Below are 27236 nucleotides of genomic sequence, written 5' to 3' on the forward strand. Positions count from 1 at the left end.
CAACGTTCTGTCGGTCAGTTAGTCCACTACTTTGGTCCAGACTGAAATATCTCAACAATTACTTGATGGATTTCCATAGATTTTCTGCATACATTCATGTTCCCCAGAGGATGAATCCTGACGACTTTGGTAATCCCCTGACTTTTCTTCTAGTGTCACTTGCAGGTAGAAGGTTTCACTTATTCTGTGAAATATCTCAACATCTACTTGATGCATTGGCACAAACTTTGGCAGACGTTCATAGATCCCACAGGATCAATCCTAATGAGTTTGGTGATCCCTGACGTATCCTGTAGTGCCACTACGGGGTTCACATTTGTGGTTTTGAGTGAAATGTCTCAACAACTATGGGATGGATTGCCCTGAAATTTGGTACAGACATTAATGTCCCCCTCAGGGTGAACTGTAATTAGTGATCTCTTGACTTTTCATCTAGAGACATCATCAGGTCAAAATCTCAAGTTGTCCAATACTTTGGTTTGTGACTAATTACTTCCAAAACTAAATATATACCCAAAATCTTCAGCTGTACTTTATGTTAGCAAATGTTAGCATTCTAACACACAAAAGATGGTGAACATGGTAAACAATATGCCTGCTAAACATTAGCATTTTACCATTTTGTTTGATAGTACTAATTTATGTTCCTCAGTTACATAAGATATTCACAAACTGATTATGAAGTATAAAAACCTCAAATCTGACCGAGCAAGGAACAACGAAGCTTGAGGGAATCACATCTAACACATGACATGATAGAGAATCATTTGATGATGAACATAAACCAGCAAAATAAGAAAAGCAAAGCCATTCAAACCCATCTATCCATCCACTGTAGTTTTCCCCTCCATCTGTTCCATCTGCTCTCTGTCTCCACATCCTCATTAATACTTAGTAGTTTTTTCCAGTTCTGGCGCTAAAACAGAGGATAATAATCTTATTTCCTATTAAATGGTCTTGCTGATTGGGGGTCAGGAGGGCTGGGGGGTTGAGACTACTCAACAGTAAGCCTGTCATCCACCAGACAGCCGCATGTGCAAATTGAAATGTAATGAGATTAGCCACCAGAAGGGAAACAATGCAGGCTCCTCGCCATACAGGCAAAGGGACAAAAATTGACAAATTGGCTTAAGGAGGGAGAAACTGTCCAGGAGAGACGGACGTGATTACCAATCATCAAAGTCATCAAAAAAGAGAAGAGGCATCAAAGCTCTGTTAAAGGCCATCATGGTACAATAAATGGATACAGTGACTTCCTGAAGCTAGCAAGAGCAGTCCACTTTGTAAATGATTGACATCATCCAGCTAATGAACCTCTCTCACACACACACACACACAAGGATTAATGAGACTGACAGAGATCGTGTGTAGCTGAAATTGGTATTTCTTAGTATAGCGTGTTTAAATGCTGTATTCTGATGGAAACACGTACACGTAGTTTTTTCTTGCAGGGAAATGATCACCTTTAAATACTTGTGTAACCCGAGTTGGGAACGTCATTGCTCTGATATTAGACATGCCATTAATGGACACTTAAGCTGCCCTACCATGAGTCACTGCAAGTGAGTGGAGGCCTACACTCAGCTGATAATGACTGCTGTGTCAAACAAAAACAAACTGTTCTATTTTTTGCCTCTTTCCTTGCATGCTCAACCTTCGCTGTTCTGCTTTCTGAACGCTGAACCGTAGCTGCTGAGGTCCGGCAAGAGGAGGAAATCCACTCTCATTTTCCCATCCATACACAACCTTTTCAGAGCAGCCTGGCTATTTCTGTTCCTGAGACTCCTGAGGTTCACATCTGGAGTGAAACAAACAGTGTCAGCCAGCTGATAACCTGCTTACAGCTGTAAGGTGTTCTGTTTTATATTCGTTTCCACACATTAGTACTGTCACAAAGCCAGAGTTTAAACTTAAAAACGAAGTTTTTTAAAAAAAAGTTTAATATAAATAAAGGTAAAATTATACCATGAAAAACACAAAACAAAATATGAAGCAGTACAATAACTAAGCCAGCTCTGTAGAAACGTTTGATGTTTATTCACTCTCTTAGTGAAACCACTCAATACCTGTCAACAAGTTTAGGAGGAAAAGAATCCAGTTCTAAACTAAGTGGTCTGTTTGACTTTTTCAGTCATTATTGCAATCTGCTCAGTTGCTCCCTCTAGAGGCCAGAAATTCTGCTTGCAGAACACATTTGGTGCAATAATATGAAAAAAGTATTCATATTTGGTTACAAAATAAAACTATTGCAGTCTCCTATTTAAAGAGCCTTTTATTTTCACAAAGAGTCATACAAAGGTTCAGCAGAAGGTGCTAAGCTTCACTGTTTTGCTCCTCTGTGATAGAAAACACTGTCATCCAGCCAGGAAGCACCTTCATCATAGCAATCATCTCAGAGGCAGCCATGGCACAAATCTCCTGCACCCAAGGGTGCATAGATTGGCTTTCATAACACACTGACTCACTCGCACTGTCACCTTATCACTGATAATGACTGTAGGTCGTTCTCGTGTGGGACATCCTTCAGCCGTGATGGGATCTGGTTGCCTCCCACACAGCAGCACAGAGACGAGCTTTTGAGGTTAAGAAAAAATACACAGCAGGGGAAAAAATAAAGAGTGGACCTCTTGTTTAAATGCACACAAACACACACGCACAGTCACACATACATGCAGGGGATCTGAGGAATCAAGAAGCAAAACAGAGGGGTCTTTTAATGTTGTCCACACACATCTTTTGAAAGTCTATATGTGCACACTGTGGGCTTTTAACACTGTTTCATACAGGCAGCATTGAGAGCTTAACGACCCATACAGAGAGCTGCTCACACACACACACACACACACACACACACACACACACACACACACACACACACACACACTGTTTCACAGAGCATTGCATACAGAGGGCACTTTACAAAAAAACCTTGCTATCCTCTGTGCAGTTGCTCATAAAGTGGAGACATTCAGTGCTCAGAGTGGGACAGAGGGAATGGTATGGAGCCTTACACACACACACACACACACACACACACACACACACACACACACGCACACAGTGCAGAGCCAGTGTATTCTCAGACCAATCAATATTCCATTATGAACAAACTGCTCTTCACCTCACACCCTGCTCTAAACCGGCAGACAAAGGTCTGCTGCAAGCTCCACGATGGAGAGAGAGAGGGGTAAAGCACAGCTGGATGCACACACACACACACACATACACACACACACACACAAAGGCTGTTTGCAAAACACACACGCTGGAGCTTTAGGACATTTTTAGGGTGACAAACATGTCAGCTGTGTAACAAAAAAGAAGCTTTTGTAAACTTTGTTCTTGACAGACAAGGGTCTGCTTCAACTGCTCTTAAGTACTGTAGATTAGGTTACATCCCATATATCAAAAACTCTGCCTGCAGTTGAAAGTAAAAAACACACGTATAAAAGTTCTTCTCTTAACCTCTTCAACCTAGAATGTATTTTCAAAGAATTTTGCAGTTTACATTGTTTCAGCATTGTTATTACTACATTGTTAAAATCTATGTGCTCATTCCAGGATTTACATACATTACTCACATACTTGCACATAACCACATCTGTAACCACACATGTATGCATTTGTAGGTGAATGCAAGCTAGATGAGACAATCCTCAGACTAAATGCAGATGGTTGTGGTGCAGCAGGTGTTTAAGTCAGTTTTGGACTAGATGCTCCCTGATTTAGGTCTGTTCTGACTTTAGGTTGTGTCAAAAAGCAACTTTAGTTGGCGGCTCATTAATTTTGACTCAAGATTGGCTCTCTTTTCCCCTCTATTTTGACTCAATTTTAACTCAGTTTTACCTCTAGTTTTTTGCTTAGGTATGACTGACTTTGGTCTAGTTTGGCTCATTGGTGCTCATTTGAGTCATTTTTGTTTGACACTGGGTAGAAAAATCCCACATATACACATGGTGAACACATCACAGGCTTATTTCTGTTTTCTCAAACAGCACAATGCAGATATCTCAATCGTGAGAAAATTTGTCATAGTTAGACTGAGGTTTGGTAGTTTGGCTCTCGTTTGATTGATGTGACACCTGTCTAGTTTGACTTGGACCATTTAAGGTTTGATCTACAACCACTTTGGATGCAGTTTGGGCTGGGTTATGTTATAACTTTGGTCTAGTTTCCATCTTGTCGGGGTCTGTCTCTGGTCTGTCAGAGCAGGTCATACTCATACGCAGGAAGAGCAGTGGGGGGCTTTGTGGCATTGTTGGGGTCTTCAATTCCCATCCTATCCCTAGTTCTATCCCTGCCCCCCCATCACTTAAACCCAGCCAGAACAATAGAGGGGGTCCACGCTGTCTGCCCCTTCTCAACACCCCCCCCTTCTGATAAATAGGCGAGAGAAGGGATCCTGCCTGCCTACTCTATTTGCGTGAGAAGGGCCTTTGGATAGAAAAGAGTCCACTGGGTCTGTTTGTGTGTGTGTGTGTGTGTGTGTGTGTGTGTGTGTGTGTGTGTAGTAAGTGGCAGGTGTTTGGGTCAATACTGTCATGTCACATTTCGGTGACCGGTCCATGCTAGTGGGATTACTGGACGGGTCAGGAGGAGAAGAGAGCGGTTCTCAGCCCTATAGCGTACACTACAGAGTACATCACACACCAACAAAACACTTTGGAGTAAATGATATAAATTTGACGGCAACAGCTGACTATTAATTAATGATTGGTTTTCAAAATGATTGGTATGCAGCTGCAAGTTGTTGTTGGACTGTTGCACCATGTGACAATTGTGTATTTTCTTGGCATCTTTTTTTATTAATTTTTGACCAATGAGCCTAAATTAGTAAAAAATCTGTCACCATTTCCAGAACTAAACAGTTGACTCTTTAAAATAGTACTAAACCGATCATCATGGAGTGATACCTGCTGCTATAATTTAGCTCTGTATAAAGCCAACAAGAGCTACCTGCTCTCATGGGCCCGACCATCTTCAGCTTCCTCTGGGACTCAGTGTGTGTGTATGTGTGTGTGTGTGTGTGTGTGTGTGTGTGTGTGTGCGCGTGCGCAAATGCTTCCCTGCCCCCTCCTTCTCAAACTCTGCCTGTTTTTCTCACACTGCTCGTTAACCCCTGGGTGCTCCTGCCCATAGAGGCCCCCCCCCGAACCACAGCAGCATTCCTCACACACACATAAACACACACTGAGATTTACTGTCACTGTGCAACGCAGACTAAACTATCATTACATGATCTAAACTACCTTAGACTTCACAAACAATACATATACTTACTGCATAAACTCTTCTTGTGCAGAATTGCTGGTTTTAATCATTCATCATCATTCATTAACCTGACCTAGACCTTAATCTAACTGTAAACCTAAATCTTAATCCTAAACTACTAAAGTAGATGTAAGGATGATCAAAATGTGCTTACGTAATATGCTTATGTAATTTCCCTTACAAGAACAGACATTTAAGAACATGTTCTTCACACAAACACAAACAAGTCATTTAGAAAGTTACAGGCGTGCTTGATCAAAGATAAGCTGTTTCATTGTTTTCTGTTCAGATGGCAAATGGCTGCAAAACCAGTTCCCCTCTACGCGTTCCCTCACATTTAAATTAAAGGCATGCAGAGGCAGTATGGGCCGGAGAAGGATGGAACAGAAACAGACCAGTAGCAGAGGTAAAACGAGCGCTACTGCAACTTGTTGGTGTAACAGCAGCGAAAGCAGAAGAGGCACTCATGGTAATAGTGTTCAATTTAAATCTAAATTGAAACTCCTCCATTCCTTTTCACTCCATGCCCAACTGTCCGCTCTTCTCACAACTCTCACTGCCTTCTCCCTCCTCTTCCTCGGCGCTCCTCCATCAGTCTGCTGCCCTAAACAACCTCTGCAACTGAACCTAAATCAGTCTCTCTGAAGTGTAATTAGACTGGTGACCTCAAAGCTGACCACCAGTCTTTCACACTGTCACACTTTCTGATATAACCATTTTATTTTGCTGCTCGCTGTGGCAAGATGGCTCATCGGTTAGTGAGTTTACACACACACACACACACACACACACACACACACACACACACACACATCACTCACAAACAACATGGTGGAATGGATTTGATCCAGAGTTCTTTACCAAGACAGAGCATACATTTCAAACTAATCATACTGCTATGTATAAATGTGCATCTTTGGTCTAGCGTAAATGGCCACGTACAGCAGCACAAAGACAGCACATTAATAAAACAACAGCCAAGAGTTTCTTATTGTAATTTGGCTGAGTCACGAAATTAACATTAATAAGCTACAGCTGATCAAATCTACTGCATACAGTTGTCATTTCGCACAGCAAGACTGATGTGAGAATCCTGCGTCTTACAGGAAACTGACTTGTCTGTCACCCCAAGAACGCCGATACCAAATTCATGAAACAATCACAAATATTATCTCAAATGCAAGTACATGCTATTCAGCACAGCATTCAAAATGTGTATGGAGCTGTCAGGCCAATGTCGACTGGAGAACCAAAAAGAATTTTGGTGTCTGTCATCTCATTCCTTAATAGCTAAATAGACCATCAATGCATGCTTTTAGGAATAAAAGTCCATGCTGAGGTGTTGCATTGCCACTCTGGTAGCTTTTATCTGTGCATGAATACAGTGTGTCTGTTTGAATGTTCTTTGACTACTCATTTACTTGGTTACTTGTTTTTGTTACTTGCTGTGCGCCTTGTTTTCCAACCTGTCTTTACCTTGAGGCAAAATCTGAAGAACACATCCTGTAAGAGTTGTCAAGAGGAGATATGAGAACATAACAGGGCAACAGATCTGCTTTTGACTCTTCCTTACCGCCTGCACACACACACAAACTGGCAGGCAGGATGGGAGGGTTTCCACAGAAATCTCCTGATGGCTCTACTACAGAGAGAATGTGTGGGCTCCAACAGGCAGTTGTTGTTGTTGCAAGGTGGTTCACACACTGCTCTAAAGTACAAACACACACGGCAACAAAAAAAAAAATAAAAACGGGAATAAAAACACATACATATTATAAAGTAGCACAACTCCAAACAAACTAACCTGTGGATAAAATCCAATTTCATCCCCTGGAAAAAATGTTATTGTGCACACTGCACAGCACACTGTATTGAGTATTGAACCCTCTGTGTGTGCATATGTGTGAATGTGTGTGATACCACATAAAATAAAAAGCAGTGCCATATAGATTCACTATAAATTACCTTTGGGTGCCACATAGACACTATTAATACTCATAGGATTATTATAGAAATTATAAGGATTGTTATTATTATAGAAAATGAGTGTGATACCTAATGAGATAAAAGTAGTATATAACATGATATGGTCACTTATTTCACCACTGGCATACTACTCAGTATTAAAAATAATTCTACTAATGCTGGCAATATGGTGGAAATCAATATCACAATATTAATAAGACTATTTCTTCCCAATATTGACATATATCATGATATGGTATAAATATGCTTTACATCAGACAAAACTCTACATGCATGTAAAACAAGAACTTTAATTACTAGCCTATTTCTGTTTCTTCTGGTTTTCATTACAATTTGCTTTGAATAATTACATTTATAGACACCCTAACCTAACTACTGAGTCGAACTGTGTGTTCACAGCGAATTTTAGAGGCATCACGATTGTATACAAAGTCAATGGAAAGACGCGATTAGACCTGAATTCACCCAGGGCGGCACAAATTGAAAATGTTTCTACTTGAGCCAAAGATTTCCGTGTATCTCAGGGCTCTATGAATCCACTTCATAAAAGAGACAAGAGGAAAAGGAGAGAGACTGGAGAGAAATAACAGAAATAACTGGAGTTTTTGGTTAGTTCTGAGTTCAGTCAGGCTGAGCTGAACACAAACACACACACACACACACACACACACACGGTCAGTTCGTCCATTGCTAGCTAACTTACAGCTAATGCAAAGTTGATAAATTGGCTGTTTGGGGCGAATAAACATAAACGGTCCAGTGGTCAAATTTGCGTGTATGACTAGAGGCAAAAGTTCACTTCGCTTTCTGTATGAACATACCTTAAGACAATGTGTATAATGTTATTAGAAATGTTACAGTAAAACCAGAGGAGACTTTTTAAAAATCAAATACATACTATAAGGCCACTATAAATTCACTATCAGGGCACATGTTCTCTATAGGAATGTTATAGAAAAGCTTGTTTGACGTTTTGGGAAATACGCTTATCCACTTTCTTGCCAACAGTTAGATAAGAAGATTGATACCACTCTTATAGCTGTTCGGCAAATATGAAGTTAGTTTAGCTTTTTACACTTCGGTTTTTGTATAGGACATAAATGAGATATAACATGTTAATTAGCGAGCTTTAAAGGGTTTGGTAGGTGGATTTTGTTACCTTTGGACAGAGCCAGGCTAGCTGTTACCCCCTGTTTTCAGTCTTTATGCTAAGCTAAGCTAACAGGCTGCTGTTGATTGCTTCATATTTATCATACAGATATGAGAGTGGTATAAATCTTTTCATCTAACTCTCAGCAAGAAAGCAAAGTGTATTTCCCAAAATGTCAAACTACCATTAAAAGTTTTTACCATCCACTGTAATAAGGTGCCTTTAAATTCACTATTTTATATAGACATACTTTGAGTCCCCGTGGGATTATTATAGGAATATGAAAGCGATACAACTGGAAATAAAAAATACTACAAAGTTCAATAAGGTCACCATAAACTCATTATTGACCATCATAAGTCCCTAAATGAGTGTTTTTGTTTGTGTGTGTGTGTGTGCGAGCCAATGTGTGTGTGTGCTGAAACATCTGCCGAGGCTTTCATAGCCAAAAATAAGGGAAAAAAAGAAAGAAAGAAAAACACCACACAGGAACTGGGGCTGCTAGATGAGAATAACAAACGTTGTTAGTCTTTTATACAGGACACAGAGTTTTTCTAGAGAGTGCACTGAAGCTACATGACACATTTCTTTCATACGCAGGCTGACAGGCAGTACCGTGAGCGAGAGCTTATGTGGCTACGTGATCGTGATGGATGGCTGTATACAAAGAGCTGGAGATCCCATCTGGGTCACGTCTTATCAGGCTGACTGATTCGCATTGATGAAATCATGCCGGCTTGTTAACCCACCCAGTGGAAAAACTCTAAACTAATACTGAGGAAAACAAGGCAGCATCTGAAGAGAGAGGGAGAGAGATGCATGTCAAGGAGAGTAGAAAAGGCAGAGCAAATAATGAGAGGGAGGGCAGCAGAGGGAAGATAAGTGGTAAATAGTGATGTAAAGTCACGGCAGGAGATAGATTGGGATAATAGAGCCGACTGAGAGGGAGAGAGAGAGGGAGATGTGAGAGAGAGGCAGACAGAGAGCAAGAAAGAGAGAGAAATGCAGGCCGTGGGCTGCACACTGCAGAAAATGTCCATCTTTCAGGACTTTTGATCACCACTGTCTGATAAGAAGATGAGTGTGAAATACAAACGTGTCTTTCTTGTTATTAGCTCTGTCTGGTGTTTTCTCACTCAAACATTCTTTAAGGAGGAATGATTGAAACACTCAATACCAGACTACACGGCTTGTTATGACAGATATTCTTTACAGTGTAACCAAAGCACAGGAAATTGGCCATAATCCACTCTGTCAACGTCCATCCAATAGTCCTAAAGAGACACCCCCCACCCCCCCACCCTAAATCAATCTACACTGTACAGTGCATATGTAGCTGTGTGTGCATGTGTGTGTATTCATCAGGTGTTGTGTGTGGTGGGTGGCTGCGTGTGTACTTTTTCCTCTGTTATGACAGATGTTTCGGTTTAAAAACATTTAAAGTCAAAGAAATCTCCCACTAAAGAGTTGGCAATTCCACTATCTGTGCTCAAGTACCAGTAAAAGAAAAATCACCCTAATTCTGTCTCCAGAGGTTTGACTGGGAAAGCCAATTTCGTGAAAGCAGCTACTAAAAATGACATCATCTGCGGTGTGAAATGCTTCCTTGCAAAATATGTACAAAGAACGAACACACCTACATAGATGATATATTTAAAAATAGGAACATTTCAGTTGAATGACTAAGTGAATTACATCCAAGACATGAAGGCAGCAAAAACTCCATCATGTAGCTGAATCAGCCATTCCTCTGGTTCATTTTCCCTTCTGGTGCAGGTGGGCTTAAGAAAACCAGATCACAGCATCCTGTCGGTAAACAAGTAGCATTCCTCAACCCGCCTGTTTGCAATAAACCCACCAGCACAACCTGATCTGCAGCAGTTGCTAAGTTTAGACAGTAGTGGATTTACCATATCGACATCTGGAAGCATGCTGCACCTACACTGGCATGCATATCAGGCTGACTGGCAATGGGCAACAAAATGTCAGTGGAATATTAATGGTAACAAATTCCTGTTACTGAACTTTCGAAGTTTTTTATTTTAAATCGGCTTGGAACAGGCTTGGAAAAGGTGTATGGTCAGTGTTTGTAAAACTCTTTCACATGTATATGTATGGCAGACTACCTTATTTGGTTTTACTTCCTGAAAACTCTTTTGGAGACACTACAGTAGGTTATCAGACTTTAATCCGGTAACAGCAGGTACAGAGTAACATAATGTATAGTGTACATAAGCTTTAGCTTGGTATAATATACTCTAATAATTAGTTGTTTTTAATGTTTATTCATTTCATAGATATTTTCTTAATGCTGTGGTATTACTTGTCCCTTGTGATATTTTATAAAGATTGGAGCTCTGATTTTGAAGGTGTAATGCCAGAAGGAGGCATAAATGCGCAGAATGTCTGCATAGTAAAAGTTTGCCTTCTGAAGAAGGAAAATGTTGTACTTTTTGTTTGTTTATCACCTGGCTGATGAGGGCACAGGGTGTGTCAGCATTTTGTTTCATATTGTGGTTGATAGTGAGTGATACCTGGGCCCTATTTTTACATATTATGGGGTCTAAATGACTAATAGGTACAAAGAGTTTTGAAATTGGTCCAGTAGCTCGCCTCAGCTGTGAAACAGGCTGCAAAAAAGTGCTTGTTTTTGCCACTGACAGTCTCAGAGTGTTATTCTAAGTGTCTGACAACATTATGGAAAGGATCCCTACAGAGACAGATCTTTTGATGACTTACTGACTCACGTTTCCACCATCGTCTTCCTGCAACAACTCACCTCTTGCGAGATTTCAGAGCGAGACTTCTGTTTCTGGTTAAACAAAAAGGATCTTACTCTTTAACAAACAGGTCTGTCTCTCTGCAGCTGTGAGCCTTGCCTCACTCTTTAGCACATCAACTGGCAGGAGATATGTGCCGGAATTTGAATGCAGTTTGTATATACGATGCAACAATGACTGTAAAAATACACTCAACACAGGAAATAGTGTTCTGCAATATGTTTACACTAATTAATCAGGCCAACTTAGGAAATATGGGATATTAGGCTTAACAGTTGTCAATATTAGCAGCAATACTAGCAGTACCATATCTAAGAGGCTTTTGCATTTTGACAAGAGTATCATTCATTTTCAAAATTGTGCAAAACATCACAGAATATGAGCTCCACTCCACACTCCACTTAATGTTGAACTATTAAATCAGAGGAGCAACTGAGGGTAATACAGGACTAAGCAAATGTTCATCAAGCAGTCATGTTTGCGCAGCTCTCCCTGGAGAGATCAGACGCTTCCAATGGGAGTTACCTGCAAAAGCCAGGCAGCAAAACAGCCATTAAGCAAGCCAACCGGCCAATCAGCCACCGCTAAAAACCGACAGGCCTGTTACACAAGAAAGAAGCGACACAGGGTTACCCACTCTCATTCTCTCCACTTTGCACCAGTGGACAGCTTTACACAACACACTGTGCTAAGCCCAGACTCAAAGACTGCTGGATGGGTTACTAAAAATGGAGACAACTCACTCCTAGAGACACACACACACAAAGAGAGACAGAGTCTTCTGGTTCACTTGCATGTATTTGTATGAATCTAAGATAAGCAAATCAAATAGTGCCGTGAGTATGAACTGAGGAAAACACAAAGCTTTAGCTTACAAAGAAAGAACAGAGGGATGGTGACAGTAATCAATATTGTGATTACAACAAATATGGTTTGACATGTGCAGACAATGTTATTAAAGGATCAAAAGAAGTTCCAGTGTAAATACTGTATTAACAGCAGCAATTATGAGCTGAATGTGCATCATACAGTATACATGAGAGATTGACTATTATCAACAAGATGATAATAGTTATTGCAGATCAGACAGGGGCCACACGTGATATGATGCATCTTAATTGATTACATATTTACTAGAATTAATCAATACCACACTTGTTGAACTGATTCTAATGAGATATCCTGAATTAGTCTCACACTATTATTAGTAGCACGTGTTTTAATATAGTAGCGTTGTATGAAACACTTTTTCAGGGGGCTTTTCCACACTGACTATTTGGAATTCCTAAAAAGGTTTTAAGATGAAAAATGGCAGTTATAAAAATACTGAAATTTGGCACAAACTTCTCTGCTGCTTCAATTTAAGAGTTGGCAGTACCAGCCTTCAAAAATCCTAATACATACAAGTATAGCACACAAACCTCCACCTCAGATCTATCTGGGACAATGATGCCTGTGGAGCCTGCTGTCCAGGTATTTAAACCTAAGTATACCAACTGCTTGTGGGACTCCCAGCACAACCTAGTTGATAAAAATCAATATGGAATTTACATGAAGTCATATCTACAACCTTAAATAACTACATTAGGAGATGGTGCAACCATAGCATCTTCACATAGTTTGGGTGTTATGGACATCTCAGATAAAGATGGTCTCAATATGGTTTAGTGCAAACTAACACGTGTTGTTTTTTGAAGTTCCCATTGCCAGCGCTTATTCTAAATGCAAGTCCTGGCCATGGTTAGGCTGTACCCCACCTGCCTCTCTGTTTGAGACTAAGTATTAGATTATGACTCCATAAATGGGTCCGATTTTTCTTTGCAACTTATTGGGGTTTGTTTTTTTAGGGAAGACAGGCTGTTGTGGCCATTCTTAAGACTAGTAATTGGGTGATTTTGTGGAGTTGGTTCAGGTATAATCTGATAGGATTAGCGGCTATGCTCTTTAAATAGAGTTCTATGGCCAGGGATTAGATGATCACAGCTAGTCGGCCTCAAGAGCAACAGATTTTCATCTCTATGGTTTTAGTTTAAGGGAAAAATGTAGAAGCAGTCACTAGGATGATACAGTAGGTCATGATGCTCTATATAGGTGTTCGTGCCTGTGTGCATAACTCAAAACATCATGGAATATTGAAATGAAAGTCTAAAAATAAGATTAAGATAAGATTAAAGTGGGATATCTACTCTGCAGGTCTCACTCATTTGTTTCTAGTTCTGAGCTGATAATACTGGAAAACCTCCAGTCTTGGGATATGTTTAGCTGGGATGGTGTGTTTGGGGCTGGGGGTGGAGGGGGGGTACTACCAGGGGCCCCTACCTTCCTCCCCTCAACTATCCTCCTCACATCTGGATACAATGTGGGAACAGGGCACTGAGGCCAGGGGATAGCTAAAGGGAGGGTGTGAGTGTGCTGGGGCATTCTTTACAAAACATCAAGAGCCAGTGGAAAAAGGTGGTGGTGGTGGTGCTGCTGCTGGTAGATGTGGGGCATTGGGGTTGTGTGTGTTGTGGTAGTGGTGTGGTGGTGAGAAGGTGGGGAGGGGGGTACTAAAAAGCTCCCTGTCTTTGGTCTCTTCTTCCCTGTGTAGTTGACTGCAAGGCCCCGAGCAATAGACAGACAGAGAGGCAGCTGGGAACTGAGGTCAGTAGCAAACAGCAGCCCAGGAAACACAATGTGGAAGCACAAATCCAGACGAAGTAAAAATCTAGCGTTTCTGCTCTTAACAGGGCAAATACACTGGATATAATAAGTCATCACTCCAGGTTTAGACATACACTTTTAAATACAGTTTTAGAAACACTTCAGGAGTCAAAGGAATGTAACCACATAAAGCCACTGCACACAAAAAGAGGAGATTTAAAACAGTACTCTTCTATACCACTTCTATAACATTGTTGGACTCGCAATGGACAGTCGATGCAGCAGAACCAGAGATATTGATAGGGGTGATATGGCCTAGAATTATTTATTATTATATCACATTTTTTCTGTACTTCACAGCGGTATATAGCAATAATTCCTAATGATAGAAGTTATTAAATTAATGCACCCTGGACCAGGATAAGCAGCATAAAATGGTTGAATGGATTTGCCAATGAAAAATTATTAATTCATTTAAGTTCATTTAAGTTTTTGCTTAAATCAAGCATTGCTCATTATGAGACAATGAGCTTCCTAGCTACTGTAGCTAGTAGTAGTGACGGTGCTTTCTACAGGTCTGATGGTGCTGACTGAAACTCCACAAAAAGGGATTGAACAGCCTCCTGCAGCACAATCCACTGTCACAACAATCCCACTTTTAGTCCCCGGACAGCCTGCCCCTGACTAATAGTACTGTCTGACAGGCAAAAGAAAATATTTACATTAAATGTATTTTAATACCTTCTAAGCCCTTTCTTTTGAGGAAACTAAATTCAATGTTAAGACATTAAAGGAGCAGGCTACAGAGGTCTGGTAAACTCACTTCTGTCTAACTCTACACCCCAGATATTTTTCATTTTTAAACTTGTACTCTTCAGTAGAGCTGGGTATCGCCACTGATTTCCCGAATCGATTTGATTCCAATTCACAAGGTCTCGATTCGATTTCTGATTCGATTCGGTTAGGGATATTTTAGTAACAATAGCAATTTTGCTTGGACATGAAAGAGATTTTCAGAGAACTAATGCTGTAAATTGTACAAGGAACCCTCTAACCTGGTGCATTAATAAAAATATTCATGTTTACATTAAGAATGAACCCTTTAAAATCACCTATGACAGAGCTGATATTTCCACTCAGACACCCCAGTGTTTCCCCAACCATTATATTATAAATAAACACATAGATATTAAGAAAGAAAAAAGTTGACATTTAAGGTTGAAATAGTGTCCCTTAATCATCAAGTATTGCATTTCTAAATGTTATGCTGTTATTTCCAGGTTAAAAGAGAAAAAAAAAGATAGATTGTTAGAAAGATTAGACATAGATTGTTTGAGTCACTCAGTCAGGTGACCCGGGAACCTGTATACCTGAATGGCAGATTTCCACTCGACTCGCAAAACCTCTGAGATATATGTAAGTTAGTATAATATGTGTTATTCATGCTTTACTACTGCGTGGTTAGGTATCAACATTTATACACACTGTTTGTGAACTTCTTTCGTCTTACGTTCGGCGCATCTATGTGCTGTTTTTAGCTCAGAGAAAGAGTTCATCAAGCTAGCAGCACAACACATGAAAGCAGCCAAATCTGTAGTTTCCGCAAGAATTCCAGTATTGCACCCTTCTGATCTGCGGAGCGCAACTCGCTGCACTTCACGGCCGGAGAAAGCTTCTCCTGGAGAGGACACTGACACTGGTGGCTGGGGTCCCGCTGCAGCTCGGGGGAAACTGGCTACATCCCAGCCTCATACATCGAAAAAATATGGGTAAACACCACTCTCTGACCTGGGTGTATTTTTTTTTAGCTGTCTAGCTTAATGTCAATCTGCTTGTCATAGAAACAAAACCCACGTGCAGCGTTTTTCTCTCTCACCACACACGCGCTTCACTTCAGCGCTTCTCTGCCAGAAAAAAAAACGCTAAGCTATATGGACACAAACTCTAACGGGGTTCTGGGGCCACAAAAGGCTTTATACAGTTATTTTCAAATATACAGTAGTGCTCCAGACTTTGGCACACTTTGCCTTTAATATTATGTAATACATCCATCTTGTCAAACAGAAAGCCATTTAGGTGAAAAGTGAAAATAATTTCTACAATCTGATTTGCCAACATGAACAAAGCACAGGCTTCAACAAGTGTCTCACTTCAGAGAGCATAATGTCATGTATATCACTCTGTCATAACAGCACAAGTGGTTGAGAGGCGAGTATTTTGCTATTTTTGTCTGAAACAAGTTTTCTTTGGGGGTTTTTTGAAGACAGGGAGATGGAAAGATAGAGGAATGAAAAATGAATAAGAGTAGGCTTTTACTTATTACTTATTATTTTACTCTTTCCTTCCTTTCCTACTACTCCCTATACCCTGTTTCCTAACACCTGCTCAATCCCTTCACTACGAAGTCGCATACTAAGTATAAAATGGAAGGGAGTAAGACTGTCATAGTATGACTATAAGTATTGCACAAATATGGTCACTTATTACTATTATTTATTCTTTTGACTCATTTTGTGACAGCCAACAGTTTCTGGCAGCAAAAGAGAAGTCAAACTGCCTCTATATTTCCATATGAGCGGGTCTGCCCTACCAGATCAGGATTTCTTTTCTTTCCCCACAGCAAAAGAACAAAACAACATGCAGGCAAGTCAATAACAGCGTTGTACAAAAGACCCGCTCATTTAAAAAGCAATTTATCACTTTTACTTATTGTTCTTTTGGGAATATGAATTTATTAGAATAATTATAATTTGTAATTTAATTGTATTTTTAAATTGTAATCCCATAATTGAGAAAAAGAATCATGTCTTTCTCCTCAAAGAAAAGCAAACATTTTTGACAGGATAAAGTCCAAACTTCCATCCATCTATACCCCCCTCTCCCATACACACACGTGCACGTACACACACACTCACTAAAACGCATCACGGCAAGGTTAGGCTGACATCAGCGGCTAACGATCAGTTCCTCTGTGGGCTGAATGATTAGCAGCAGTAGCCTGGAGACATTTCCAGCTTGTTTCCCTGAGTTGGTCAGACACGCAACATCACTGGCCTTCAATCTGCACTAACTAGGCTGCATCCACTCTCTTCCATTCTCTCTGACTCTGTGCAAAAATGAGAAAAGATTTTTACAGACTAATAGATGCTAACAATGTAGTGTATGTGGGGCAGTTGAGATGGAAGTCTACTGGAAAAGCAGAGAACAGGCATATAATAATGTTGTAATTAAAGTTGTTTTCATGCTCAAATGGAGTAACAAAGGTAGTTCCTTGAGGGAGATTAGACAACACTGTTTGTGTGTGTTTGTGTGTGTGTGTGTGTGTGTGTGTGTGTGTGCGCGTGTGTGTGTGTGTGTGTAAAGCGGTGGAGTAGGTAGCAGTTACATATTTGCATCAAAGTGAAACTAAAGTGAGAATGAAAGGTTGCAAATATTTTCTAAAACCTTTAAAGTGTTTACCCATAGCATCCTGTTTTCTCTTTACTTAGTTTCCAACTGAAGTCCTTAATGCTCATACAGTTGTATTTCTGCTCCCTACTTCCCAGAAATCACTTATCAATCAAATCTTGGATTATTCTGTTTGTGAAGTTTGACTCCCATGGGTCACATTCCTTTCTTTGTCTGCACAGCAGTGGTGGCCATCACCACCTACGCTAACTACTTCTTCTCTTTATTCTTAAACAGCTGCAAACAAAGCATGTCTTCCTGTGCATCAGAGGATGTTTTTCCTCGGAAAGAACCATAAAAAGAACCTAAATTTGTATCATCTAAGACCTGTTTAATTTTCTGTAGACTTTTTCATTCCCATTTAGAGTGTGTTTATTAACTGGAACAGAACGGTGAATGCTAAAAAGGAGCCTCTCTGCTTAGGAAACAGTTCACCCAACCCCACCCACCCTTAATGCCCTCTGGGCTGCTGTGAGTTTGGATTAAGTTTGGGTGCTATGTCCCCTCCTTACCGAACCCAGCCGTCACCCCAGCAAAACATACGAGTTTGTGTGTCAAATATGAAGAAGGGCATTAGCAAGGCCACAGTCTTGCAGAGAGATAAACAGACTAGATAGACAAAGGTAGAAAGAATGCAGAGGCGAGAAAAGATGGTTTTACAAATGATTAGTCAACTGCAAGATGTGATGTACTGTGTAAGACACATCAAAATATGCTTAAACTGATCTATATTACATGTCCAACTCTTTAGTGCTTTGCATGATCTTGGTTAAAAGATATATATATATATATATATATATATAGAGAGAGAGAGAGAGAGAGAGAGACATCCATTTTCTAAGAGTAAAGGGTGAATCCATGCTAAAAGGTGTTTAAGTAACAGAATCCCTTTTAAATTCCCATTTTAATGCTATCTAATTAAGGTATGAGTGTGTGAGTGTGTGTTTGTGGTGTGCAGGATGTGTGTGTGTAAAGCAGTGGATCAATAATGGTAGTCTGCTACAGTGACATCTGGGCTGGACAAAGAGTGCTGTTCCTTCCCCCGGCAGCTCTCCCCTCGCTCTCTCTCTCTCTCTCTCTCTCAATCTCTCTCTCTCTCAATCCCTGATCACAGCCACGTGGTTCTCTGGGCTATTTCTCCCAGCTAAGCTTATTTCTCTTCTTTAATCCCGCAGCAATCACAGCAACAATGCCAAGCGTCGGTTCATAGACGCAGGCAGAAATCTATTAACTATGATCACTACGTCAGCTCAAACCTGATGAGCACTGCTAATGAATCCAGCACATTCAGCTCAGTATCGTGTGCTCGTGACTGTTACTTCTTTGGATCATGAATAATGTGTAAGATGGAAAATCAACACGAGTGACGATAATGAATGATGCAGCTTGTAATGTAGTAAACGGGCTTCCATTTGAACTGAAGCGAGATTCTACTTTATGTAAAACCCCAAAACATCCTTTTCAATTCAGCTGATCTATGCACTGACCAGGAGCTCTAAAGCTGCTTGCATCACCCGGGCTGCTGTGAGTGTCCTCAGTTAATACAAACAGAGCTGCACTGATAAATGGGGTCGATATCCGACCCTGATTATCAGCCGCTCAGCGCGGTCCACCTCTGATTTAAGCGATGGTTTCAGCTGAAGCTGGTTTCTGATGAAATTAGTATTTATTAGTACAACTGCTAGTCGTGGTGGTAGCAGTACTCAGACCAGGCTAACTGTCAGTGGGCTTATTTGCAGAGTGGAAAAATGTTCAAGCGCAAACATTGCAGACGCACACCTACATGTGCGAGGTGAAGACGACTGAGCCACTCATCGCCACTCCTATTATTTAATCATTTAGAATAGCTTCGTACCAACCTTTTGGCATCGGTTACAAATCAAATGTTATATTAGTTGTAACTTTTCAAGGATTTTTACTACAGTTCAGTTCCAGTTAAGAAAGAAAATTCCAATCAGAGGAATATGTTTTTTGTTAAACTACTTGCCCTAACTACAGCTATTGTCACAACTTGAACTCTCTAATAGCCGCACATTTTAACAAGTGCAATCATCTTCTTTCATCATTAAAATATTTAGGAGTCGTGCTCATCACCGGGAGTGATCTCTACATTGAATGACTTGAAAGGTTTTCTATAAACACTGGCAATTATTGTAACTGAAAAGCAGGTGTACCCTTTGTTTTTACAGTGTGGACTTTATTTAGTGTAGGCTCTATTTATACAAATTTTACTTTTAATCTTAATTATTTTTTATTAGGCTGTCAGTGTTAAACAACTGTTGATGTGTGCAAGTGTGATAATAATATTTATAATGCAGTCTTTTGTAATATATAATGACAAAACATGGAAAAATAACTACAACTAATTAGCCCACACCCACATTCAGCGGCTGTTACTTTGGGTGATGACAGGACCTGTGTAAATGTCATCTTTTTATTAGTAACAGCGATAAAGGCTCAGTGTGCTGAAACATCAGTACAAAGCTATATTAAATAATTACAGTTAACAGTGTGACGTTTTCTTTTCCACTTCATTCACTTGACTTGGTTCCATTTCTAAATATCTCCTTCTTTATGCTTGTTTGTCTTTTAGAGGACTTCTCAATAAAAGCATTTTGCAATTTACAGTTTGCAGTAACAGCCACATTTTCAAACATCATGCTCCCCTACAGGTGAATACACTGCACCAGGTATATATCTAAATTTGCACATTGTGCTATGTTTGACTGTTTCTATTTGATAAAAGTCTACATGGAGCTCTAATGATCAGCCTGTCTGAAAATATCCATGTAGTGTGGCTTTTACTGGGGAGTTCTTGAGTCCCATGATGGCATGCTGTGTCAGAGGGGGTTTCCACCACGGCAACACTGAACTTCTGGTGAAAAAACTGAATCTTTGTCATACTGGTAAAAATGATAACAATCTCAGCACAAAATCAGCAGCTTTAATGAAAAAATAGCAGTATGCGCAACAGTTGAACCCCACGCAACACCACTACCACGTTCCTCTCCCCCCTCCCCGCCACCATGGGTGAGAGCTAAAATGGCCCTGTGCCTAAATCCCCCCGCCAGCACCTCCCCTAACCCCCACCAACTCTAACCCCTCTCCTATCAATCCTCCGATACAATATCATTTTCTTTGGGTCTAATTTAGACAGCTATCAGGCTTCACACTTTACTACCTGGACAGTGCTGCCTGGCTTGGCAGAGACTCCACTGATCCATATGGGTGGGGAGGATGCAGGTGTGACCAAAATAAATGGATTAACTACCCACCTGTTAACAAAGTTTCAAGAGTGGTTTTAGTAGTAAAGAAGTGACACATGCTGTAAATGTGTAGGAAGATAGTCGCAAGAAATGTAAAGTCTTTCTGATTATCCTAGGCAGTAAGCAATATGTTTCCCATGGAGGGCTCATTTATAATTTAATCCAGGAGCTTGGTGTTTCTAGGCTAACAGAGAGAGATTGCCCTTTCAGAGTGGAAACCCCCACCATGCAGCAGGGAATCAATGCCATCACCACAGAACAGACACTAGACCTCATATTAAAATGATGTGAGTGTCCGGACCACCAGCAAAGAGAGGAGCACTTCTTACTTGTTTCTTTTTTCTTTCTTTTTTTTTAATACCCCCCCAAAAAAGAAACAGCTGCTAAAAATGGGTTTGCACTTGTTGTTTGCTGCTTCCATAATCCAACCTCAGTATGCCAAAAGTTATTTAAGCCAGTGAAGGCAGATACATCTTTGCTTTCATGTAGAAAGGTTTGATACAAACTAAAGCATAACAAGGACGAGAGAAAGAACAGGACAGGACTTCAGCCTAACTGACTCGGTAGGAAAACATGTCTGTCTTGTGACTTGATGTCTTTACTTTTTTTCATATTCATTCTAGTTAACATGAGCAGTTTGGACAGAGCTAAAGAAGTGGAGTCAAAGCAGGGCAATTGCACTTTAAAAAGGACAACATGGATTCAATCTATGACATAAGTATGCACACATACAACCCAACTAGCTCTGGAACTCTTCCTGACGTGAATTCCACAAGGTGCTGGAAACCACCCACAGAGACCGTGGTCCATGCTAACACTCAGTATTACATTTAAAAAATGGGTTTTCATCACTCCAGAGGTCTCTAGTAGGAGATCTAGACACTGAAGCCACTGCCGTTTTCCAGAACAGTACAGAGATACTAACAGGGAGATGATTTCGGGTTGTTTCTGGTCACCTCATGAATGTATCTATTCTTCAATATGCTTTTAGCTCTGGTGTGGTCTCCACCCTCAATGGAAATATCTGGTTCTTTAGGTGCTAAATGCTCCCCTCTGATAGCTAGCTAGTCGCTAACTTCGTCATGTTTAGCTCTGAGCACGTAGCGTGGATTGTTAGAGCGTTTTTTTGCTGGAAAAAGACGCTATGAGAGCATTGAGATTGAATCAACACAGTAAAGCTGCGGGCCAGAAAACCAAAACAATGAGCGAAAAGTCACTATAAATCTGTGAGGGGAGCTGCAATGTGGGTGATCATTCACAGTGGGTTCATCACTGTGAGCAACACCTTTCACATTACACATAGTCATTTGATCCATTGTTAATATACATTTTTTTATTATAGCAGCTTTATTAACTGCTGAGGAAGCCAAAATTTAGCAGAACCAGAACAGAAAAAAGTGTCCCATATCCAGCTCAGTGATATTACCTAAGAAAATCTCCTATGACAGAGTCTTTATAGTGTTGAACTCCCCTCTCAGTTGGTGAAGGTAAATGACTATGTCCATGGTGAAAAGGCACAAGGCAGTAACGAGTAATGAAAACAGCCGAGTTAGTGCTGCCATTCAGTAAAGGGCCTGCTGCTGTGGAATGTGAGGCGCTATTCATTCACATGGGTTAAAAATGCATTTCTGCCACCACAAAGCCCTGCCTTGTCCTCATTGTTTCTCACCACACCAATAAAATACTTCCACATTCTGAAGGGAGACGACAAAAAAATTAAATTGCTAATTTTACTCCTACAGAAACGGGGGGTTAATTTGCAAAACTGTCAAGTTGTGGCAGAGTTGAAAGTTTGATCATGATAAGCATGGTGATGGAAAAGTAAGCACACAAGCTGCTTACAAAAGACAAACAGTCCTATTGACCAAAGTCAAATGTATGCAGCATTTATTCAGTGTATGAAAACAGGCACAATGGTGGAAGGCAATCAAATACAAAAAGCTTCGCTCGAGTCATGTGTGAGCTCTCGAGGGATCCGCTTGTGAATATGAGGCATCTGCATCAGGCTCTCTAAACAATCTCATTTTTCTGTCATTTTGCAGCTGCTTGATATTAGTCAAGCGATGTCCCTTTTTTGCCTCTCTTTACAATGCCCAACATGTGATCTCAGACACTTAGATGACATAACCATCTAAGAAAAACACTCCCACATTGAAACCTTGAGGTAGATTTAAGCCTTCAGGTGTGTGGCTTTCTCTTGAACAGACATGTAAAAAAAAAACAAGTATGACCTCAAGTCTGCCAGCACTGCCAGTACACAGAAATTAATGACGTGTTCAGAAAAGCATTTCTTAACATTTTCCCAAAAGCTTCACTGACTAAATGTGTTTACCTAAAATCTATTCCTGGTACTATCCATGGGTTGGAGAACGGGTGGCGCTCTTAAGGGCTATTTATTATCTAACAGTCAATTTGGGGAAGTTAGTTCATTTATTGTCGTTGTGCGCTGCTGTAGGGTGTTGTGCTCGCTTGTATAACCAGAGTGAGAGCTGCAGGCTGTAGAAGAAATGTTTAACATAATGTCTGAAATCTGACATGGGGAAGACAATGTAATCCTTTCTGCAAAACAACGCTCTGTCTCTCTTCCTCCTCCCCTCCTCCTCCTCCTCCCTCCCTCCCTCCCTCCTCTCTCTCTATCTCTTTCTCTATGTGTGTGAGTGTGACCTTACACAGGAGAAAATGCTGTATCTTTACACAACTAGACAAAAAAAAAAAACAGCACACTGCAGAAAGTCGCTATCAAAGGAGGGGGGGGGGGATGCTGTCAAGTACAGAAAACTCACAGTTGATAATCCTGTGCACACTGTGAGTTTGAAAGATTATTACTGCAATACTAAAGGAATACCATACAGAATAAAATGCCTATATCACCAAGTACTAACACACGCGCACGTACATGCACAGTCTTTATTTCCTCTCTACTGCCAACTATTCTTTTACAACTATTTCCTCTGATAACTACTCCTGCCTGCCCCTAAGGGAGGATCACTATGACAATCATATAATATTCCTATAATAAATATACAGTAGGTTTCTTAATGTGACCTTATCTTTACCTTTATGGATATTTTACCTCCTATTATCATCTATATATAGCTATAATTTTGATTTGGGGACTCCAGCTACTAGTTAGTAAGTTTATAGCTGTCTTATACTACTTTATAACATTGTTATATCGCCTGTAATATTACTATGAAATTCCTTTAAGAACTTAATTTTGCCTAATATTTGTATAGCACCCTTAACTGTATCATACTGTCGCCCTTTTTTCGCAAGGTTCTCTTATCAAACATTCCTCAAAATGACCCTTAATCTCCGTTGCAGCACATGTATATTGTAGCTGCCCGTTTCTTAATCTAGTAGTCCTCTCTACACTCTTAGAGGAAATGACTAGGTTAAAACCAAAGAGTCTGTAACTGCCAAAGATTGCACTAGCAGCAGCAGCAGCAGCAGCCCGACGAACGCACCCTCAAAATAACAAACAATAATAATGATATACAGTCACTTCCTTACCAGTTAAAACACCGCTGAGCTCAAACACTCACACACACACACCAAAAAATAAAAGAAGACCGGTGCAGCTCTCCAAAAGCAAGAGTCCAGATCCAGCAGAGACAAGAGGAGGCACACTGTAGCCCGTCTTCCAGTGCAGCGACTGACAATAGCGACCCGCGGTTCAACTCTGCAAAAATCGCGTAAAAATATTATTATCTCTGGCGAATTCCTATCTCCTACAGTACGGGTACAGTACAGTACTCTCTCTCTCTCTCTCTCTCTCTCTCTCTCTCTCTCTCTCTCTCTCCCCTCGCTGTCGCTCTCTCACGTCTCTTCTCGTTTCACTGGTGCTGCCTTCAGGTGTTGTCGGAAATCAGAGTGTGTGATTCGGTGTAATTCATATCAGATATACCGAGCCTATGTGTCTTAGGGGTCCAAGGTGGGGGCATTGTTTTGTGGGATCTTTGGTGTGTTAATGTTATGCTGTTATAAGGAACTGGTATTTTGCGTAGGTTTATACTATGTTGCTAACAGAGTTGCAATGATTAGCCCAGTCGATGAATTGACTAATAGAAATAATTTGAATCAGCAACTATATTTTGATGATCAATTAATGGCTTTTCCAGCAAAAATGCCAAACAATTTCTGGTTCCATCTTCTCAAATGTGAGGACATGCTGCATTTCCTTGTCATATGATAGTATATAGCTTTTGGTTTTAGACTGTTGGCCCAACAAAACAAGACATTTGAAGACACTTATCTTGGACTCCTGGACTTGGATTTTCTGACATTTTAGAGACTAACTGATTAATTGATTAGCAGAGAAAATAATCGCCAGCTGTCAGTTACAGCCCTAGTTGTTAATATGCTTTATTCATCAAGTTTACAGGTAAATCAATCTAATACACGTGACAAATAATGTGTTTATTCATATTAGAATACCAACTTTTGTTTGTTGCTGTTTCTAGAATGAAATTGATTGGGAACCATGAGCACTACATTTCTCATAATTCACTCATCTATAAGGAAGTGCACTGGTTTAGGCTCACGTAGATGGGTCTTGTGATGAAACACATGCGATCATCAGTACAGCTTTATTCCCCCGTCTAAAATAAAAAAGGGTATTTCTTATCAAACTCGTGCGATCCAATCATGGAAATGGCGGAGCTTATGGGAGCACCTGAACGCACCGTGAATGGAAAGAAGCCCTGTGTGTGAAACACCGAAGATCGAGGGCGAAAAAGGAGAAGCAGAAAAGTTTGTCCCTGCGGTGTACTGCATGTCACTAAACGTCAGTCCACACACATTACACTGTGTCTTTGTTTCATTTATGTCTCCATCGCTTCCTATCAGCAGGATCGGCTGGTGTGTTCCTGTGTGTGTGTGTGTGTGTGTGTTTAGTCTAAAGTGTCCAGAGAAGAGAAGAGGCGACTGAACAATTGTCCCCAGCTCACCAGCAGTCAAACCACCATGCATGCCCAATCGGCGGTGTCGTGCGTAAAAAGACATGTTGGTGCCACAGGCCGAGAGCACTATCTGTTGTCGGGTTGCATACTTTTGTCCACATACCCTCATTTTGATACAGTCACCTGTATGTACACGCCGGATAACAGAGTTAAAGAGAAACCTGAAAACGTCATTTCGGATTGTCTTGCACTGCCCCCCCCCCGCAGCCCTGTGTCCCTTTACCATAACAGCAGGCTCACATCCTGTAGGTGTATCATCATTGGGAGGGGGTTACATGCACAGACACCCCCATCACACACACACACGAAACACCCCACCCCTCCTCACTTCACTCCTCTCTTGCCTGTTCTCCACCCCCCCGACTCACACACACACATTTACACATACTCACACACCGCATGCAGATGAGTTGTTAGAGCTTGAATTGGCGCAGAGATTGAAAGAAGAAATGCAACACACCAGAGATCTTCCAGCGGTTTCAGATCCTCATACTGATGACAAGAAGAGCCGTTCCGGCTGCTGGCACCTGTGCCTTGCTCAGTGGCAGTTGTGTCATGTCTATTATGTAGGATACGACTTCCTAATATGGATGCCACCCCCCTACCCCTCCCTATAACGTCCACCTCCACCCTGTGTGTCTGTCTCCGTGTGAATAAAACAATCTTTCACTGTTCTTTCATCTCCTTGATGTTTTCTGCGCTGAGCTGTCTTCAAAAAAAATTCTACATGCACTTTTACTGTTGCCACAAATCTGTGTGTTTGCTGCTGCGCTGAAAGAGTGTGTTCTCCCAAAAAAAAAATTACTAAAGGAAGAGATGAGTGTGTATGGTGAGCTGGTGGAAAGTTTGCTTAACCTCAGGGATGTTGGTGGAGGATATGAGTACGGCCATGCTCAGTTTATTCCTACATTTTTTATTTGAATAACTGACTTCAGGCAGCTTTTTAAAGCGTGACATTAAGTATGATGACTCGCATACATCACAAGTATCATCAAACTGCCGCAAGTTACAGCCTAGTGTCTATGAAAAGTGGAAATTCTAAATTCTTTGTTACACACTATTGGCTCTGTAACCTTGAGATGATCACCGACAGGAGGTCATACACGCTTTTTTTTAAAAATCAACCACTACACCCTTGCCTGCATGTAACCTATTTATAAATCAAGATCAGATCGCCTTCCACCTACAGCCCATTCAAAGCACACGAGATGGTCAAGCAGATACTCTGTATGCGTATAAAAGAGAGAAAATCAAAGATCTACGTACCTGCTTTATCCAAAAGAATAATCCAGGGTGTCTTCAAGAAGCATAGACAATTCTAAAGGTGAAAGCATGCTCTTTGCAGTGTATGCTGAAGTGCATGATTGAGTAGGTCGAGTCCATTCTGTCCCGCGGGGGGGGGTCAGGGATTCCTCTCCGCGATTATTTGCATATCGCCAATACGTTTGGTTTTGAAATTATAGATCTAAACTAAGACGTGGCATTTTAACCACAGCAACAACCAGCATAAAAAATGCTGAGCTTGGTGCCTCCGTGCGTGTTTTGACAAGTCCCTGACCCCCCTTTTCCACGGCCGAATGGTTTCTCCCGCATTAAATGGAACTATCTGCTATTGTCTCATCAGCGAAAAGTTGATGATACTGCTAAGGACTCACAAAAAGTGCGTCAAGAGTGTGAGAATGTCGATCTTACCAACTCATATAGACTAATGTTAAGATTTTAAATGATGTCA

At 40.8% G+C, this 27236-nt stretch overlaps 1 protein-coding gene across 5 annotated transcripts in view; it reads right to left on the minus strand.

Annotated features, from left to right (window-relative positions):
• Positions 1-26905, minus strand: part of LOC122881690 (zinc finger protein 516-like) — a 48922-nt gene extending 22017 nt beyond the window's left edge. The window contains exon 1 of one of the 5 annotated variants that reach the window (XM_044208205.1): positions 26771-26905. The gene's annotated coding sequence lies outside the window, so the exon portion shown is untranslated. Of the gene's footprint in view, positions 1-24056; positions 24354-25900; positions 26057-26770 lie in introns of those variants that run through there. The other 4 variants (XM_044208208.1, XM_044208209.1, XM_044208207.1 and 1 more) reach the window with 4 other exon arrangements.
• Positions 26906-27236: the final 331 nt, after the last annotated feature.

Source organism: Siniperca chuatsi, linkage group LG9 (assembly GCF_020085105.1).
Source record: "Siniperca chuatsi isolate FFG_IHB_CAS linkage group LG9, ASM2008510v1, whole genome shotgun sequence".
Classification (NCBI taxonomy): Eukaryota; Metazoa; Chordata; class Actinopteri; order Centrarchiformes; family Sinipercidae; genus Siniperca; species Siniperca chuatsi.